Source organism: Lissotriton helveticus, chromosome 11 (genome assembly GCF_964261635.1).
Source record: "Lissotriton helveticus chromosome 11, aLisHel1.1, whole genome shotgun sequence".
In the NCBI taxonomy this organism is placed as follows: domain Eukaryota; kingdom Metazoa; phylum Chordata; class Amphibia; order Caudata; family Salamandridae; genus Lissotriton; species Lissotriton helveticus.
The window spans coordinates 610,692,833-610,713,692 of record NC_136072.1 but is presented as its reverse complement, the minus strand read 5'-3'; the positions used below and the strand labels follow the sequence as shown (position 1 = coordinate 610,713,692).

The window sequence follows — 20,860 nt, the reverse complement described above, 5'->3', positions numbered from 1 at the left end:
TGCTGGATTTTTAAGGCATGTAAAAGGAATTTGCTTAAATAGAGTTTAAAGCTAATATTTCCAGGTACAGGGCCCATAGTGCATCCGCTTACTCGGTTTTGTATTATATGTTTCTTGGACAAAGGAAAAAGTGTGCTTTCGCTACCTGTAAGCACGTGTAGGCACAATGGAAACTAATAGCAGGAGCAGAGCCAGACTGCCTAATAGCAGGAGCAGAGCCAGACATTTCCCCAACAGGCAGGAAGGGTGGAGGCCAGTTTTGCAACAGTGCTGCAATATCGACCTCCGCAAAAGCATCAAGCAAGTGTTTCCAGCCTCCCAGGGGCAGGCAGGGCTTCCATAAGGGCTGGTCCGAGACAATTGCCAGGGCTGCTTTGGTTTCCCAGTCTGGCCTTGAGCAGTAGTAAATATGTATCAAGAAATGTCTCCTAAGCAGGGGCGGATTCTCCATTAGGGCTCTGGGGCTATGCCTCCTTGAAATGATTTCCTTCACATCCCTGCACAAATATTAAATAGATTGATTTATTTAGAGATACAATCGTATCTCTAAACAAATTGATGTATTTGAGTCTGGGCTGTGTATCCCAGGCTGCCTGCCCCGCCTCGCTCTGAATTAGGAGACGGAAGCCAGGCAGTAAATCAACTTTCTGAACTGAGACACACGACGCTGGGCTTAGTGTTCAAAGCCCTTCATAAAGAATCATTGGCATTGCAGTCAATGGCAGTATTTTCTATAGATCAGTGTCATGGTTTGGGGCGTTGGAGTCTTCCTCCCTGCGTGAAAGCAGCTGTCTGTCATTCACAAGCATAGATCCCACCCCTTTCCATTCGTCACACGTAGGAGTGGATGCTATAACCGGTGCACGTGTGTGTTTTGGTGCCTTGTTCTAGGTAATGGTAAGTGCTTGAATGCTACCCTTCTAATATTTATTTTGTTCTGAGGCCCCTCGCCACGCTAACCTCCCACACTGTGACATCCCAGGCCCTTGCTGCACGTCGCTTGCTCCGTTAAATGTGGAGCTGCAGCATTTGTTCCCTCGTGAAATGGATGCAAAAGACGAGCAGGGCAGTGCTCTTGTTATCTTGTGAAGTTGATACAAATATCTGAGTCAAGGGCAAAGAGGAGATATGTGCTTACAATAGGCAGTTATCTGCTGTACGACTGGCCCGATCGTTATCCCCTTAACATTAATGCCAAAAACATGGATTGATTTATGAACAATGAGTGTTAACCGCATGCGCGCTGCGGCTATTTTCGCGCTGCGCGGCTTTTTTCAAAAAGCCGTGTTACATGACGAGCTCAGCTCGTCATCAGCGTGCGAGCGGCGCAACTGATGACGAGCTGAGCTGGTCATCAGCGCCGAAGGGGTTAATAACATTAAGTCAATCTATGTCAGCGATTTAGTTCCTCTCTTATTTCAAGTTTTATTTAATCTTGCTTCCCCCGAGAGTTAGCTGTTTAATCATGTGCTTCTCTCCGTATTTTTTTATTTGCATACTTTGAGCTGTGCAGGTGTTTATGAGGGGCTTTGATTGAGAGCTCCGACGCTGACCCTGAAGCCAAAGCAAAGTGCCTGTCAGTGGGTTGGCCTTTCTGCAGAGCACTCAGAACAATGGTCATGTATTCCAGTTGTAATTGCAGTTTGTGAAAATGTGTGTGAAGGGGGTGCACAGATGGCAAAATATTTACACGGCAAAAGCAAAAGTAAAATAAATTGCTTAAATGTGAGTGAGTACAGTGTGTATTTGGACATGGTGAAGTGAGGGAGATGCAAGGAAGTGCATTTGGGGAAAAGTGAAAAGAGGGTGCTGAAGTGGAAAGAAAGGTGGTTGAAGATGTGCAGATTTTTTTCAATTTTTTTCTGCTGGGGGAGGATCCAGCCTGGACCCCACGTTTGTCCATTAAGCTTGCCTGTGAAGCTCACTACATAAAAGTCAAACCAAACGTTTTACACTGCACCACTTTCAAATATCACCAACCACCACTCCTACATAGTGATCCTGAATAACAAGGTGCAATGGGAAATCAAGTGGTCAAAGAAATGAATAAACTGCTATTGGAAAGGTCTACTACTTAGCTGTTAAAAACCTGGGGAAAAAATAGGTAGGCTCCTTCTCGTCTATTAACCTGTATTCTGCAGTGATTAATTTGTTAAAAAATGAGTTTCGAATACTCCCACAATATAGTGGCTAAATGCCTGTGTTCAGGGCCAGACTGGGAAACAAAACCGGCCCCGGCAAAGTGCTCAGCCGACCCCCCGGGGGGAGGTCTGAGCTCTTTGCCGGGACCGTTTTTCGGCCGATTTTGTTGCAGGGCCGATTTTGCAGTTATGCTGCATAAACTGCCCTGTAACAAAAACGGCCCCCAGGGGCCCAAAACCGGCCACCACCCTTGCGGTGCACCAGGGGATTGCCCGGTGCCCGCAACGGCCAGTCCGGCCCTGCCTGTGTTGCTAATACCAAGGCTGCTTAGTCTTGAGTCCATCCAACGTCATAAATGATACTTTATCTTACTCCTGCAAGTTCATTTTCATCACTTCTATATCCCTTTGTCTTTGTTGTTCAAACATTCTCTTTCTTTCTTTGTTTTCTTTCTCTCTCTGTATTTCTATGGGTCGAAGTCTGATGATTACAAAAAACCTGGTTCTCAAAAACAGTACTAGTGCCTATCGCCTGCACCTTTTGACACAAATTAAGCAGTGGTATTTTACATGTGAAATCCAGTGTAGTGGTTTAACCTAGTAATCCTTTTTGAAGAATAATAGAGAATGCAGATCTTTACTAACCCTTGTCTTGTAGTAATCGAATGATGTGTGGATAAAATCACATCTAATTACATAAGATGACAATGGCAAAAACTGCACAAAAATCATACATCTGAGCCATGAGAGATTCAGACTGAACCAAAACCTGACCTATGACAGTGAGCAAGAGATAGAAAGAGAGCATAATTCATACATATAATCCAAGAATAAGGGATAATCTGTCTGAACACAGTTCATTTAAATGATCTATAAGAGAGAGGGAAAGATTCTCAGCGTAAATCATACATTTGACCTATGGGAGACAGAGAGGGCGAGAGAAAGAGAGAGAGGAGAGAGAAAACCTGATAACACATGGGACCCGCAATAGACCTTCTATTACATGGGAGCCTGTCTGTAATCCCTCTACAAATGCCTGTCTCAAATTTCCTTAATACAGTCGCGTTGTGACGATTCTAGTCACCTTTAATAACAAAATGATATAGCTGCTCAACTGGAATACGGAATTAGAGTAGATTTGTGAAGTTATAATGCCTTCAGCTGGAGCTAGCACCCAATGTGAAAGCCAGTTCACAGGGCTTAATTGCAGCTGTAGATTAAACAACTAAAAGGAGAACTGTATTTTCCTTCTTCTGATCTGTTTTTCTCAAATCAATAGTGATCAACTTAAAGCAGATATGTATGGAAATATGTTCGCTTGTATTGCTTGCTACAGGTCATTACAGAAACTGTAGATTCTCACTGCATGTTACTACACATTTTGAGTTACAGAGTATTTTAATCTTAGTTACCTTAAACTGATTCTAATATCCTTCTGCAACAAATTACTAACTGATTTTTGGTGTGTTAAAGTTTGCACAACAAATTAAACTTTTATTTTATTATTTTTTCTTGCTTTTGGCACACAACAATGTACATGCAGTGAAAGCATAAGGATACAAGTATTTCCACAACAAACCTCTCCACCTACCCCTCTCACCCTTTATTGTGGACACCTACTACCTCCGCACTGCTGCCCTCCTGCTGACAAGACCGATCTGGGGTCAAGCTCCTCCGTCATCCGACGGTTGCTTCTGTGCCTCTCAGCCTCTCTCCACTCCGCTACACTCTCGAACCGGCCACAATCTTGAAAATCAGCTTTTCTGGGTCTCATTCACAGATTGCGGCAGGAGCGCAGACCTCTAAGCTCTGCGGCCACTCCTGCCTCTCTCTAGGCTCAAGAGTTCCCAGACGCCAAGGAGGAGTCCTTCTCTTGGATGCGGTGCCCCAGTTAGGGCAGGAGGGTTGGTGCAGGTGCGGGAGTGCTACGGGAAGGTAGCCACCCTCATGTGCTGCCAAACCATGCCCCAAAACTTTAATACTTTGCTTGCACTCATATAATGGCCTTCATATGAAAGTGCAACACACCAAGGATTTAAGCTGTTCGTGGGAAGGGTTATGGTGTGACCATGTAATAAAATATCCTTTGCTGTATGTTAAAAGGATATTGCAATTCACATCTGAGTTCAAATGACCTGTAAAACAATTTAGCCTATGACCTGGTTCCTCTACATGGTCACGGACTTCTTTGGTGCCTTGCAGTGTCTATATGATATAAAGCAGTGGGTATTTCATTCTATATATAGTGCATTTATGTTAAGAGTGGACCTTATTCTTGACTTTACCTTAACCTTTTTCTTGCTTGGAACAATTTTACTGGCAACCTTCCCCTGATGCCACCCTGCCTTCCTCTGGCAAATAAATATCTTCTTGGTGGAACAGGCCAAAAAAAGGCCCAGCAGGATCTTCACTCGAACAAAGCTCAACAAAACTAGATATGAAGGAATACTAAAGGTGATAAGGCAAGATTACTCTCTAGAACATAAGGAACATAGGACCCGATGTAGGTGCCCCATTACCGGTCGGTAAACCCGAAATTCTGTAAATTTCAGGCCTACCGCCCGGTATTGAGCCATTTCAGATGTAGGGGATGATTCGGTAAATATCGAATCGGTATTTACCGATTCTGTATTAACAGAATCATTGTTTACCGATTCGGTAAATGGCTTGTAGGAAGCACTTTTAAGAGTGCTTATGTGCTTTAAGGATTCGTTATTTACCACCAACTATTAGTTGGTGGTAAATACCGAATACCTTTGAAAATGCAAATCTGTGCATTTTCAACAGTGCCATGTGGCAGACATACATGCCCTTAGGGCATGTATCTGTGCCACATGTGCACACAAGCACTATTCTGGGGTGCAACAGGGTGTCAATGTGATACCCTGCCACCCAGGAATGTTTCCCTATTTTACCGAATCGGTGTTTACCGATTTGGTATTTCACATTCATTCCTATGGGCCTCCAGGCCTATAGGAATGAATGGGAATTACCGAATCAGTAAATACCTATTCGGACCGATTCGGTAATACTTACCGAATTTTTTTCTACATAGCATTTACCGATTCTAAAATACCGAATCGGTAAAATTCAGTATTTTAGAATCGGTAAATTTGGATTACCTACATCTGGCCCATAATCATAATTGAAAATATCTCAAAGGCAAGCAGAGAATGAGAACATGAGAAGTACAGAAATCAGAAATATGGGACTGTAGTGTAAAGGGCAAAGAGTTTATTGAATACGGATATCTTGAAGCATTACAATGCACAGGGAAAGGACCTTGCTTGCTTCTGTATTTATCTACCATCATGAACTGGGCAAAGAATCTTTATTGAAGGAGAAACATGACCATCTTGTTATTCAGAAACAACCTGTCCTCCAGGCAGCCCCAGATATGAATGACTGAAATCATTGTGGATTGACCTGATTTAAGTTTTACTGTTTCATTGATGAAGAAGGTGAAAATATGATGATCAAACCAATCACATGGATGGATAGTACCTAGCTGGATGGAATCAACTTTAGAGATTACTAAATCAAAGATCGATCCTTTATCGTGTGTAGAGATGTTGCAAATTTGGGTGAGGTCGAGGTCAGAGAGGAAGTTTTTGAGACTATTGAGCACTGCATCATAGGGTCATTCCAGTGGAGATTAAGGTCTCCGAGAAATATTTGGATATTTTGATGTACGGCATTAGTAAAGACTATGTCCATGAAATGTTCGGTAAAGGTGAGGTTATCACCTGGTGGATGATAGAGGGTGTGAACAAAGCATACTGGTTTGCCATTGCTAGTGATGTCGAGGCATATATTCACAAGAAGGGAATACAGGAGATTGGGATCTGTTTACTGAGAGATTATTCTGGTGTATACAAGCGATACCACCCCTGTCTTAACTATTCTATCCAGTCTGATGATGTCATAGTTTGGGGATACGAGTATGTCAATGATATGTGTAGAGGATACCTTTAACCTAGTTTTGGTTAAAATTAGCAAATCCGGTTCTTGGTTAAGAATGAGGTCAGCTATGTCGGCTACATGTCTTGAGGCTGATCTACAATTTAGTAGTTTACATTTAAGATGGGCATGATGTGATATGTATTGGGTTCCTGAATGAGGGGAACTTGTCTAAGGTTGTTTTCGATGATACCTCTAGGGTTGTGTTTAGTGGGCCTGTGAGTGTTGGGGGGAATAGTTGGGATTAGAGCCATTTTTGGATGGGTTATCTGGAGGCATAGTGTTGTGATTCAGGTGTGAGGGCTCATAGGAATGGAGTAGAGAGAGTAAATCTTTCTCCGATAGCGGATTAGTCCTGAGCATTGGGCGGGCTGATTTATTGTGAAAAGGAACTGATTCCACCTAGGGGTCGAATATTTTGAGGTGACCACTGAGTGGGTCAAGTGAAAGTTTGATTTGGTCTGTCGTGCCAATCTAGTGTTCCAGTGTTGGCTCAGTAGAACCTCAGATAAAGCTTGTAGTTCTTCTTTGATTTGCCTTAACAGGAGTATGATCTCGTCAAGTCTAGGGTCTGGTGAGGGTGGGAGCAAGATTGGTGGATGCATTATGGGTGTGTGAGGTGTGCTTACGTCCCATGGGTGGTACGAGGGAGGCACATCTTCTAGGTTGATGTGGGGCATCCTATCTGGTTCCCTCTCCAGATCGGGGGGAGGTGGCCTGGAATGGGGAGTGGATGTAGGAGGCGTTGGGGTGTGCAGTGGGGATGTGGTTGTGGATGTTATGGTTTTGCAGGAGGTAAAGCCTGGTGAATGTATTATAGTTGTTGTGCTTACGTCCCGTTGGTGGTAAGAGGTAAGCAAGTATTCTAGGTTGTTGTACGGCATCCTATCTGTAGGAGAGTAGGGTCTGCTATCCTATGGTCACCCCAAATTTTTGCTTTTTGCTTCACTGGTTTATGACTTAATGTGGCTGTGGGCCTGCTAATCAGACCCACAGCCTGCTGTTCTCTCTCTAAATTGTTACCCATGTACTTTAGGTGCATAACGACATTGGAACTGGTTCACCTTATTGGCCCCTGTAACAGTGTACCCAGGTACCCAGGGCATAGGTGCTTCCAAGGCCTACCAGGGGCTGCAGCATGTATTACGCCACCCCTGGCCTGGCCTCCATATTTTGACACAACTGGCTGATCACTCAGCTGGGGTAAGTCGGTGTAACCACCCCTTACTTAGGTGTAGTATGCCTATACCTAACCTAAAATGGACACATATGTTCCTATCAGTCACTCCTATGGAAGGCCTCATCAATCTTGGAGCCAGAGTGCTTGGAAATATGTGAGATGGTGCTCTGGCATGAGCTGAGCCTGTCTGCAGCTTTCGGAACCATGTCCTTTAGCTGTTTCATGATACTGCCATACCATATACTCTTAAGTGCATTATGAACCTCGCGGTTAAATGCTATCTTGGGTTTGGCTTTATCAAAACATGTCGAGTAAGGTGTCATACGAATTGGAATACTACCCCCTCGCCAGTTCTGGCGACGGGGGTAGCATTCCACCCTTCTAGAGGGACACGACATGAACCTAGCCTGAACCCCGGTTAAAGTTAAACAGAGCCTCAGCATCACAAAATGGATGCTGCCACCACAGACACAAGTTTGACCTCCTGCTGCTGGGAGTCCTTCCAGCGAGGGCAGCTTGGACAAAGGGTTTCCTGCCTGGGGAGGTGCTAGCACCACCCCAGACAGGATTTTGTGTATTGGGTAGGACAGGGCTGAATAGAATCAGACATGCCTGGGGCACACAAGGTGTCCCTGTGCATAGGCCAGTTCAAACCGGTGCTGGGGCTTTCCAGCCCCAGTCCTGGCGCGAAACTGGACAAAGGAAAGGGGGTGTAACCACCCCCCTTCCTGGTTCCACCCAGAGGAGGGACCTAGTAGGTGATCCGGCCCCCCCAGATTCGAATAAGAGTGGGAGCTGTATCCTGAGACTTCAGATCATCCTGAATCAACTTGAAACTAAGAAGACGACTGGACTTCGACATTCTGCTGCACAGAAGACTGAAGAGCCTCTCCCTTGTGGCCTAGGAGTGGCCACCCTGTGAACACAGGCACCATCCAGTAACTCGACGTCTGCTTTGCCGCCGCCTCCCGCCGGAGCCCGAGCCCAGAGCCTGACAAGACCCAGACTCCCAGACTTCTCACAGCCCGATCCACAGTCCCTGCAAAGAAGGGACCCGTGGAGGCACCGAGAGACATGGGACCAGACCTCTTGAAAGACCCCCGAGAAGCTGACTGCGCAGCACCTGAGGCACCCTCGACGCTGTGCTTTGGGGTTTGAGAAGCCCCAACCTCGAGCAGCCCTTGCACCGAAGATCACCCCCCCAGCATCTCCACGATCTGCGTGGGCCCCTTTTGCACCGTGCCACTCGACGCGCCATCCCGGCCACTTGCCACGTGGCTAGCGGCCATCTTGGCGACGAAAACAACGAACTACACCGCTGGTCTGGTTGCTCCAGATCGGCCCTTGCTCCCCTGAAAAGGAGCACCCGCTCTGACCTTGCTGGTCCGAGTGAGAAGCTTGAATCACTTCCTGCGTGGCTTGCTTTAGCCAAGGCCTGTTTGCTCCAATCAAGTTGCCGACACCGCCATCAGCGAGAGCCTACGTGGGACAGCTCGTGGCCGACTCCTGGACGTCCTTGACCTCTTCGTGTCCACGTGGCTGCAGAGACAATCTGCACGACATCACCTGTTTGCACCCAACATCGCCTGGTTCCATCCTGGTTCCACGGTAGTCACTGGCTAGTGACTTTGAACATTGTCCCCTCTGCTTTCAGGTCTTCACCTCTTCAGATCCACCCTTGGATCCACCGGAACTCTTCACCTCGAGCCGCCTGCAGCATCTTCAGCTCCAAGCACCATCGACCTGCATGACGAAACCCGACACTACTTCGACCCTGTGCACCCGCTTCCTGTGGGTGAGGTAACTCAGCAACGCTGGTGTTCCCACACTGGTATACACCTCTAGTGTCTGTGTCTAAAGTTTCATCCTTCTAGGTCACTCGGAAGGTTCCTTAATAACTAACTTTGTAACTTTTACGCACCATTGACATTTCATTGGTAAAGCGTGCACTTTCCGCACTGCACCCGAGTCCCGCGGGCCTTTCCCGACTTCTTCACTGCTAGTCCCGAACAGCTCCAGCGATTCCCCAGGCCCTAGGCCTCTTCACCTTCCCCATAGTGGTTCTGATACCACTATTTTAGTATATGGTTTAGGTGGCCCCTAGGGCTCATCCAAAATTGTGCAACTTTGTATATTTAAACTGTGTTTTGTTTTAACACATTTGCTTCTGTGCTCATAAGGTGTATCAGGGTTATTTGTAGAAATAAATCTATATATATTTTCAATATATATCTGTGTGGTGTCCTTTCATTTGGTATTCAAGGGATTGTACATGGTAAAACAGCTTGCTTCACATGCCTTTACAGAGTTTAGCCTAAGACTGCTTAGTCCATGCTACCCCTCGGATAGCTTGTCTATAAGGTTGACTTTACAACCTGCACCATAAGGGTTGCTTGGCATGGTACAAGGTGATCACTAGAACTAGTGAGCATCATATACCAGGCCAACTTCTCACATTGGTGAGCAGCGGATTGGGATTTGAGCTTGCTGTTGTTTTACCATTACAATCTTTGAAAGTATCATTTGAAAGATCATACAGGTACCTGATAGGTACACTAAAACAAGACTAGATATAGTTAAGTTCTACTGAACTTAGTTGTTGTAGAGGATAGGGAGTAGCACACCCTGACTACAACTACTAGATAGGTTTCGTAGGAAAACACAAGTGTAGGTAGATTGCAACACATCCACCACACTAGAGCAATGTCTGGAGCAGAGGGATCCACTGAACCCATCTCTGTTGAGAGTGACCCTCCAAGGGCACCATCCAAATTTGCTATCTTTCCATTTAAGGAACTGAGGCAACTGTGTTCCATGAGAGGAATCAAAACAGGTCCTACTCCTACAGCAGGACACCTCAGAGAGCTGTTAGACCAGTCTGAAGCTCTAAAGAACTCCAAACCAGGCCCCTCAGGGACTGGTGAGGAAGGTTCTCCTTCTGAAGAAGAAAACACTGATGCCCCTGCCCCTGTTATCCACATAGATGAGGAAGCCCAGGTCACTGGAGATACTCAGCCAGAAGATGAGGAAGCAGAGGAGGAGGAGGAAGAAAGTGGGTCTGATGATGAGAGAAATAGCCAGGTGTTAGTCAGCAGGCTTAACCAGGCTAACCTAAGCTTATTTGGGACTGAAGGTGGGTCCAACCCATTCAGACCCCCAAATGGACTTAACCAGGAGCATAGGAGGAGGAGGAATCACTCAGGTGAGTCCAATACTTCCCATGTTTCTAGAGGTTCTCATGGCAACTCCAGAAGGGAGTTGACTAGCCCTCAGAGAAGGGAACATGAGGCCTAAATGAGAGAGGCTGAACTTAGGATCCAGAGGCAAGAGTTAGAAGTTGCCCTGGCCAAAGAGAAACTTGCTAGAGCAAGGCAGCCTAGAGAGAGTGGATTAGAATCCACTGGTGGCAGCACTATCCCTAAGGATAAAGACAGGTCCTATGACAATAGAAACCTGAGTAAGATTGTGCCCCCCTACAAAGTTGGGGATGATATCCACAAATGGATGACTGCACTTGAGAGAGCTTGCAAAGTACAGCAGGTCCCTCAGGAGCAGTGGGCAGCAATCTTGTGGCTCTCCTTTGAAGGTAGAGGCCGAGACAGACTCCTCACAGTTAGTGATGGGGATTCTAGAAACTACCTGGTCCTGAAGAGTGCTCTGATTGATGGGTTAGGCTTAACCACTGAACAGTACAGGTTAATGTTCAGAGACACCCAGAAGACACAGACTCAGGACTGGTCTGAATTTGTTGAATGTGCCACTAAGGCTCTGGAGGGCTGGTTGCTGGGAAGTAAGGTTACAGACTATGAAGATTGTACAATTTGCTTATGAGAGAACAGATTTTAAATAACTGTCAGAACCAGCAGTTGCATCAACATTTGGTTGACTCAGATCTAACCTCTCCCCAAGAATTGGGAAAGAGGCAGAGTTAAGCAAAAGAACCAGAACCAGGGTGCTGACCAAAAGAAAACAGACCAGAAGGGTGGGGAGCAGAAAGCTAAAGACCAGAAGTCTTCAACAGGGCCCCAAACTAATACTGAGGGTGGGTCCCAAACTTCCAAGAAGAAGAAGAAAGAAGGTCAAAGAAAACCCTGGTGTAGCTTTTGCAAAAACACCACTCACTGGACAAGTGATTGTAAAAACGGTGGAGCCCCCAACACTGCAGCCCCTAAGGCACCTGCACCCACTAGTACAGTTGGCAGTGTTGGTCCACAGACTAAGGGGGTAGTGGGTATCACCTTGGGAACTGATGGAGATTCTGACCTAGTCAGAATCCCCACACAGGCTGTTCTGATTTGTGATGGGGAGATTGATTTTTCCCCTACTGTCAGTCCCAATAATTTGGGCAAGTACAGACAGACACCTTTAATTAATGAAAAAGTGGCTCAAGCATACAGGGACACGTGTGCCAGTGTCACTATGGTGACGCCTAGCTTTGTGGACCCTGGACAGTACATACCAGGTGATAATTACCTGGTGACCAATGCCAGCAATGTCACTACTACACATAGTGTGGCAATTGTTAACTTTTCCTGGGGAGGGGTAACTGGCCTAAAAAGAGTTGTGGTTAGTGCTGATCTCCCAGTAGAATGTTTGTTGGGCAATGACCTGGAGAGCTCTCTATGGTCAGAAGTTGAGTACAGGACTCATGCAGAGATGTTAGGGATATCATCACATGTCCTTGCTGTGACCAGGTCACAGGCCAAAAAGTGCCTCTCTGAACCTCAGGTCTTGGATCCTGGAACAATGGACCAAGTACCTTCCAAGACAAGGAACAGGAAGGTAAAGGCTGTGCCTTCCCAAATGCCTACAAGTGAGGATCAGCCTTCACAGGAAGATGATTCTGAGACCCCTGAAGGAACTGTCCCTATAGAGCTTGAACCTGATCAGGTTGAGTTTCTGGGGACAGGGGGACCTTCTAGGGCAGACTTGGGGCAGGCTCAGTTATCCTGTCCTTCTCTTGAACCCCTCAGACAGCAGGCTGCTGCTGAGGCTGCTGGGAATGCTCAAGGTACCCATAAGGTTTATTGGGATGATGGGCTCCTTTATTCAGAGGGTAGAGACCCCAAGCCTGGTACAACCAGGAGGTTGGTCATACCTCTGCAATTTAGGGGCTTCCTTCTTACCTTGGCACACGATATTCCCTTAGCAGGACACCTAGGCCAGAACAAAAGATGGGACAGACTTATTTATTTATTTATTTATTTATTTAGAATTTTGTAGAGCGCACAGCTACCTCCGACGGAGGTGTCCCGGCGCTGAAGACATATTCTCAGGAGGGATGGCGAGGAGTGGGGGTTTTTTAGATCTGCGAGAATAACCAGGTTTTCAGTTTTTTCCTGAATTGAGGTTCGGACGTTAGGAATCTTAGCTCAGTGGGTAGTTGGTTCCATAGTTTGGAGGTGGCTACTGCCAAGGCCCTTCCCCCAGTACGAGTGAGGCGAAAGCGGGGGCAGATCATGAGGCGGAGGTGATTTGATCTCAAGTTTCTTGGAGCTTGAGAAAATCTCATTCTTTGACGTAGGTAGAGTGGGCCTCGGTCATTAAGTGCTCTGAAAGCCAGGGTCAGGGCCTTAAACTGAATACGGAGTTTTATTGGGAGCCAGTGAAGTTTGATTAGGTGGGGAGTGATAGAATGGCGGTATGGGATATTGCAGACTAACCTGGCAGCTGCATTCTGGACTTTTTGGAGTTGGTGGATGAGGTAAGTGGGGGCGCCTACGTATAGGCTGTTGGCATAGTCCAGATGAGCAGTGATGAGGGCATGAACCACCGTTTTACGGGACTCGAGTGGCAGGTAAGGAATGATTTTTTTTATCATTCGGAGTTTCCCGAAGCAAGCAGAAGTGACTTTATTTATTTGGGTTGTGCATGAGAGGGAGGTGTTGAATTGAAAACCAAGGTTGCGGGCGGTTTGAACTGGTTCTGGGGGGGGTTAAGTTCAGCCGGCCACCAGAGATTGGGGGAAATAGGTGATTTTTGATTGAAGAACAGAACCTCGGTTTTGTCAGTATTGAGTTTCAGGTTGTTAGCGGACATCCAGGCTGCGATGTTGAGCATGCAGAGACGGAAGTTGTTGAAAGATTTTTCTGTGTGTTCTTTGAAGGCGAACACCAATTGGGTGTCGTCAGCGTAAAAGGTTACTTTGACGCCCCAGGTTTCAACAACTTTAGCCAGCGGTTTGAGGTACACGTTAAACAGGAGCGGGCTGAGGGCAGAGCCCTGAGGGACGCCCCAGATCAGCTGTTTTTTTGAGGAGAGAAAAGGTCCCAGCATCACTTGCTGTATTCTATCTGTGAGGAAGGATTTTATCCATTCCAGGGGGGGTCCGCTGATACCAACTTCTTGTAGACGAATCAGCAGTTTATCGTGTGAGATGGTATCGAATGCCGCGGATAGGTCGAGGAGTACCAGCATGGCCTCCTCTCCCTTGTCCGTGCATTCGCGGATCGATTCGGATACCTCGAGCAGCGCCGACTCAGTACTGTAGTCAGGTCTAAAGCCTGACTGGGTGTCGTGGAATAGGGAGTTGGATTCCAGGTAGTGGGACAGTTGTTTTTGGACGGCTTTTTCCAGAACTTTTGCGGGCTTGGGTAGAAGTGAAATTGGTCTGTAGTTGTTTAGGCAGGAGGGGTCAATGCCAGTTTTTTTTTGTAGGGGGATTAGCATGGCGTGTTTCCATGCCGTGGGAACCACCCCCGTGCGTAATGAGGCATTCCAGATATCCAGAAGGGGATTAATGATGATGGGGCGATTTCGTTCATGATCCGAGCAGGGACTGGGTCCAGGGGTGAGCCAGATTTACATTCCAGAAGTAGTTTAAGAGCAAGTTCTTTGCTTAGGGGCTGAAATGAGGCGAATGCATGCATGCTACTAGGGATGGGGTCGGTGGAGGAATCTTGATCTTTCTGATGGATTGCTGCCGCTATGTTGGCAATTTTTTCTTCAAAGAAGTTAGATAGGTTTTTGCATAGCGTCTGTGACCCGGGAACAGGAGTGCATAGTGCGCTGGGGTGAGTGAATTCTTTCACTATATTGAATAGAGCTTTGGTAGAATTATTTGCTTTGGCAATTGTTTCGCAGAAATAGGTGGTCATGGATTGACATTTGAGTTTGCGAAACTCTTTAAGGCTTTGACGATATAGGGCCTTAGCTCCTGTATCGTAGTTCTGTCTCCATTGGCGTTCTAGCTTTTTGCATGTACTTTTATGTGCCCGTAGTACTTCCGTAAACCATGGGGCCGAAGGTTGTTTCCTACGGGAGGAGAGGTTTTGAAGAGGTGCGGCTTTCTCGATTGCGGCCGTGAGGTCGTTGTTTAGTGCATTCACTGCTTTGTTGAGGTCGTCCGGGAGAGGGATTAGACTGTTGTGGTAGTTAGGTTCTAGGGCCGCAAGTGTAAGTTTATGCCATTTTCTGCCCTTAGCTCTAATGGCGGACTCTTGTTTTGTGACTGAGTTTAGGGGTAGTTCGAAGGGTATGAGAAAATGGTCGGACCATGGTAGGGGTAAGGAAGGGAGGATTTTAAGTTTCTCGCTATTAGAAAAGATAAGGTCAAGAGTATGACCTGCTTTGTGAGTAGCGCCTATTACTTTTTGCGTGAGATTAATGTTTAGCATAGACTCGAGGAGTTGGGTGGCGCGGTTGCAGCTGATTACATTGACATGGTGGTTGAAGTCGCCCAGAACCATGAAGTGGGGGTGTTTGAGGGAGAGATCTGCTGCTACATCCAATAGTTTTAGGACTGCAGGTTGAGGGGAGTTTGGAGGGTTATAGACCAGGATCCCTGAGCAAACTGCTGTGGTGGAGTCGGAGATCGAGAAGTACATAGCTTCAATGGGGTTAATGTTAGGTATTTTTCTTGAGGTGATTTTCAGGTGTTTCTTTAGAATCACCGCGATTCCTCCTCCTGTTTTGAGGCCTTCCCGGCTGAGTCCCGTGAAATAGTATTCAGTGGGAAGGGCCAGTGCGATGTCCGGGTTGGAAGAGTCTTTTATCCAGGTCTCTGTTAGGAACAGTGCGTCCCAGGCTGAGTTAGACAATAAAAGCCAGATGTCAGTGGCGTGGCTGGGTAGGGAGCGACAGTTTACCAAACCCATGGCGTAGGTATTGGTAGGGGGGAGTTGGTTGGTTGTGGGTGTACAATTCCTAGGTCGGGTCCAGTCAGGGCAGAGGTAGAAAGGACAGTTAGGACATTTGTGCCGGAATGGGCAGAGTAGGGGGAAACTACAAGGGGTGGGAGAAGGGCAAGATTTCTTACCTATGTCAAGTAGCTGAGTACTGGTCCACGTGATTCTCGGGGTTGGAGAGGGACTGGCAGCATGGCTGGCCCTCGGCCCGGAGCTGGCGCGGACGGGCGCAGACGGGCTTGCCTTAGGCGCGCCTTTGGCGCGCAAACGTCGCGCCCGCTGCGCTCGCCCGCTGCGCGTTCTGTACATGCACATTTTTATAGAGGCTGAGGGTCCTGGTTAGAGGGGCGTGGCCTCGTAAAAAGGGGCGTGGCCACCGAGTGCGGCGTGAAATGGCGGCAAAGTTTGTTTACCTTGCGGGACCTCTGCAGCGCTAAGATCTGCTGTGAGGCTGAAGGCGGGTGAGTGCAGCTGTGGAAGGTGGGGTTCGTAATATCAACACGCACACATTCACACAGTTAGTCAGCAGGGCAATTTTAGCATAAAACAAGTAATATTGTGACTCTCAAGTGGTTTAAAATGAGCGAGTGTTTGTGCCTGTAGCTCCCGGCTTCCGCCTCAGGAGAAAGGTCTTCTAACCAGGTGCCAGGTTTCGCGGCTTAAATACTCAGGGGGCGTGGCCTCGTAAAAAGGGGCGTGGCCACCGAGTGCGGCGTGAAATGGCGGCAAAGTTTGTTTACCTTGCGGGACCTTGTCTGTCACTTTCACTGGCCTCACATGTCAGAAGATACAAAGGAGTTTTGTCGCTCCTGTGTAACCTGCCAAGCAAGTGGCAAAGCAGGTGGTACCACAAAGGCCCCCCTAATACCATTACCTGTGGTGGGGGTGCCCTTTGAAAGGGTAGGGATTGACATTGTTGGACCAATGGATCCCCCTACAGCATCTGGGCACAGATTCATACTGGTGGTGGTGGACCATGCCACCAGGTACCCAGAGGCAATTCCACTTAGGACCACAACAGCTCCTGTTGTGGCCAGGGCCTTACTTGGAGTTTTCTCCAGAGTGGGGTTTCCTAAGGAGGTAGTATCTGATAGAGGTGCAAACTTCATGTCAGGATACTTGACAGCTATGTGGAAGGAATGTGGTGTCAACTATAAGTTCACCACTCCCTATCATCCACAATGCAATGGGCTTGTTGAGAGATTCAACAAGACCCTAAAGGGCATGATCAAAGGATTACCTGAGAAGCTCAGGCGAAGATGGGATATCCTTCTGCCCTGCCTTCTGTTTGCTTACAGAGAGGTCCCACAAAGAGGTGTTGGCTTCAGCCCCTTTGAATTGTTGTTTGGACACCCTGTAAGAGGACCCCTATGTCTGGTGAGGGAAGGATGGGAGTTACCTCTCAAAAAGCCCAAGCAAGACATAGTGGACTATGTACTTGGTCTCCGCTCCAGGATGGCTGAGTATATGGAGAAGGCATCCAAAAACCTTGAGGCTAGCCAGGAATTACAGAAAGCCTGGCATGACCAAAAGGCTGTCCTGACTGAGTACCAGCCTGGACAGAAGGTATGGGTGTTGGAGCCAGTGGCCCCAGCAGCACTCCAAGACAAATGGTCTGGACCCCATACAATCCTTGAGAAAAAGGGAGAGGTTACCTACTTGGTGGACCTTGGAACTCCCAGGAGCCCCCACAGGGTGCTCCATGTTAACAGGCTGAAAGCATATGTTGACAGGAGAGACATGGGCTTGCTCATGGCTACAGATGAGGGGCAGGAGGAAGAGAATGACCCTCTCCCAGACCTGCTGACTCAGAATCCTGAGGATGGCTCAGTTGATGGTGTGGCCTTAGATGGCAGCATCACTGAACATCAGCAACATGACTGTAGACAGGTTTTGCAGTCATATCGACATATGTTCTCCCTGACACCCAGTCAGACCAACTGGTGTACCCATGTGGTGGACACTGGTGATAGTCTTCCTGTAAAGAACAAAATTTACAGGCAGCCTGACCATGTCAGAGACTGTATCAAGGCTGAGGTGCAAAAGATGCTGGAGTTAGGTGTCATTGAGCCTTCAGAGAGCCCCTGGGCTAGCCCAGTGGTTCTGGTCCCCAAACCTCACACCAAAGATGGAAAGAGAGAGATGAGGTTCTGTGTGGATTACAGAGGACTCAATGCTGTCACCAGGACAGATGCAAACCCAATTCCAAGGGCAGATGAGCTCATAGACAAATTGGCTTCTGCCAAGTATTTGAGCACATTTGACTTGACAGCTGGCTACAGGCAAATCAGGTTAGCTGAGGAGTCTAAGGCCAAGACATTATTTTCTACCCCCAGTGGGCATTACCAGTTTGTGGTGATGCCCTTTGGTTTGAAAAATGCACCTGCCACCTTCCAAAGGTTGGTGAATCAAGTCCTTACTGGGTTGGATGACTTTTGTGCAGCATATCTGGACGATATTGCTGTCTTTAGCTCCACCTGGGAGGATCACCTGGTCCACCTGAAGGAAGTGCTAGAGGCCCTGCAAAAGGCAGGCCTCACTATCAAGGCAACCAAGTGCCAGATAGGGCAGAGTAAGGTTGTGTACTTGGGCCACCTTGTGGGTGGAGGCCAAGTTCAACCACTGGAGAGTAAGATTCAGACCATAAAGGACTGGACTCCTCCAACTACCCAGACTCAGGTCAGAGCTTTCTTGGGCCTGACTGGGTACTGCAGGAAGTTTGTTAAGAACTATGGGTCCATTGTGACTCCTCTTAATGATCTGACATCCAAGAAGATGCCCAAAAAGGTTCAGTGGACAGAATACTGTCAAAAGGCATTTGATGACCTGAAGAAGGCCATGTGCTCTGCACCTATCCTGAAGAGTCCTGACTACTCAAGAGAGTTTATTGTCCAAACAGATGCTTCTGAGTTGGGAGTGGGAGCTGTGCTTTCACAACTTAATGTAGATGGTCAAGACCAGCCCATTGCTTTTATTAGCAGAAGGCTGACCCCCAGAGAGAAACGTTGGTCAGCCATTGAGAGGGAGGCCTTTGCTGTGGTGTGGGCCCTGAAGAAGTTGAGACAATACTTGTTTGGCACTCACTTCAAGATTCAGACCGACCATAAGCCCCTCTTATGGCTTAATCAGATGAAGGGTGAAAACCCCAAACTGCTCAGGTGGCCCATTTCCCTACAGGGAATGGACTTTACAGTGGAGCACCGCCCAGGGACTGACCATGGTAATGCAGATGGTCTCTCCAGGTACTTCCACTTAGAACATGAAGACACAACTGGTCAAGGTTAGTCTAATGTCCCTGCGTTTGGGGGGGTTGTGTAGGAGAGTAGGGTCTGCTATCCTATGGTCACCCCAAATTTTTGCTTTTTGCTTTTTGCTTCATTGGTTTATGACTTAATGTGGCTGTGGGCCTGCTAATCAGACCCACAGCCTGCTGTTCTCCCTCTAAATTGTTGCCCATGTACTTTAGGTGCATAACGACATTGGAACTGGTTCACCTTATTGGCCCCTGTAACAGTGTACCCAGGTACCCAGGGCATAGGTGCTTCCAAGGCCTACCAGGGGCTGCAGCATGTATTATGCCACCCCTGGCCTGGCCTCCATATTTTGACACAACTGGCTGATCACTCAGCTGGGGTAAGTCGGTGTAACCACCCCTTACTTAGGTGTAGTATGCCTATACCTAACCTAAAATGGACACATATGTTCCTATCAGTCACTCCTATGGAAGGCCTCATCAATCCTGGAGGCAGAGTGCTTGGAAATATGTGAGATGGTGCTCTGGCATGAGCTGAGCCTGTCTGCAGCTTTCGGAACCATGTCCTTTAGCTGTTTCATGATACTGCCATACCATATACTCTTAAGTGCATTATGAACCTCGCGGTTAAATGCTATCTTGGGTTTGGCTTTATCAAAACATGTCGAGTAAGGTGTCATACAAATTGGAATACTACCCCCTCGCCAGTTCTGGCGACGGGGGTAGCATTCCACCCTTCTAGAGGGACACGACATGAACCTAGCCTGAACCCCGGTTAAAGTTAAACAGAGCCTCAGCATCACAAAATGGATGCTGCCACCACAGACACAAGTCTGACCTCCTGCTGCTGGGAGTCCTTCCAGCGAGGGCAGCTTGGACAAAGGGTTTCCTGCCTGGGGAGGTGCTAGCACCACCCCAGACAGGATTTTGTGTATTGGGTAGGACAGGGCTGAATAGAATCAGACATGCCTGGGGCACACAAGGTGTCCCTGTGCATAGGCCAGTTCAAACCGGTGCTGGGGCTTTCCAGCCCCAGTCCTGGCAGGAAACTGGACAAAGGAAAGGGGGTGTAACCACCCCCCTTCCTGGTTCCACCCAGAGATGGGACCTAGTAGGTGATCCGGCCCCCCCCAGATTCGAATAAGAGTGGGAGCTGTGTCCTGAGACTTCAGATCATCCTGAATCAACTTGAAACTAAGAAGACGACTGGACTTCGACATTCTGCTGCACAGAAGACTGAAGAGCATCTCCCTTGTGGCCTAGGAGTGGCCACCCTGTGAACACAGGCACCATCCAGTAACTCGACGTCTGATTTGCCGCCGCCTCCCGCCGGAGCCCGAGCCCAGAGCCTGACAAGACCCAGACTCCCAGACTTCTCACCGCCCGATCCACAGTCCCTGCAAAGAAGGGACCCGTGGAGACACCGAGAGACGTGGGTCCGGACCTCTTGAAAGACCCCCGAGAAGCTGACTGCGCAGCACCTGAGGCACCCTCGACGCTGTGCTTTGGGGTTTGAGAAGCCTCAACCTCAAGCAGCCCTTGCACCGAAGATCAGCCCCCCAGCATCTCCACGATCTGCATGGGGCCCTTTTGCACCGCGCCATCCCGGCCACTTGCCACGTGGCTAGCGGCCATCTTGGTGACGAAAACAACGAACTACACCGCTGGTCTGGTTGCTCCAGATCCGCCCTTGCTCCCCTGAAAAGGAACACCCGCTCTGACCTTGCTGGTCCGAGTGAGAAGCTTGAATCACTTCCTGCGTGGCTTGCTTTAGCCAAGGCCTGTTTGCTCCAATCAAGTTGCCGACACCGCCATCAGCGAGAGCCTACGTGGGACAGCTCGTGACCGACTCCTGGACGTCCTTGACCTCTTCGTGTCCACGTGGCTGCAGAGACAATCTGCACGACATCACCTGTTTGCACCCAACATCGCCTGGTTCCATCCTGGTTCCACGGTAGTCACTGGCTAGTGACTTTGAACATTGTCCCCTCTGCTTTCAGGTCTTCACCTCTTCAGATCCACCCTTGGATCCACCGGAACTCTTCACCTCGAGCCGCCTGCAGCATCTTCAGCTCCAAGCACCATCGACCTGCGTGACGAAACCCGACACTACTTCGACCCTGTGCACCCGCTTCCTGTGGGTGAGGTAACTCAGCAACGCCGAAGTTCCCACACTGGTATACACCTCTAGTGTCTGTGT

The 20,860-nt window shown here is 48.1% G+C and overlaps 1 protein-coding gene across 1 annotated transcript in view; it reads left to right on the top strand.

Moving 5' to 3' along the window:
• Positions 1-20,860, top strand: part of SLC9A9 (solute carrier family 9 member A9) — a 2,762,771-nt gene that overhangs the window by 548,699 nt on the left and 2,193,212 nt on the right. The gene's annotated exons all lie outside the window — the stretch shown is intronic.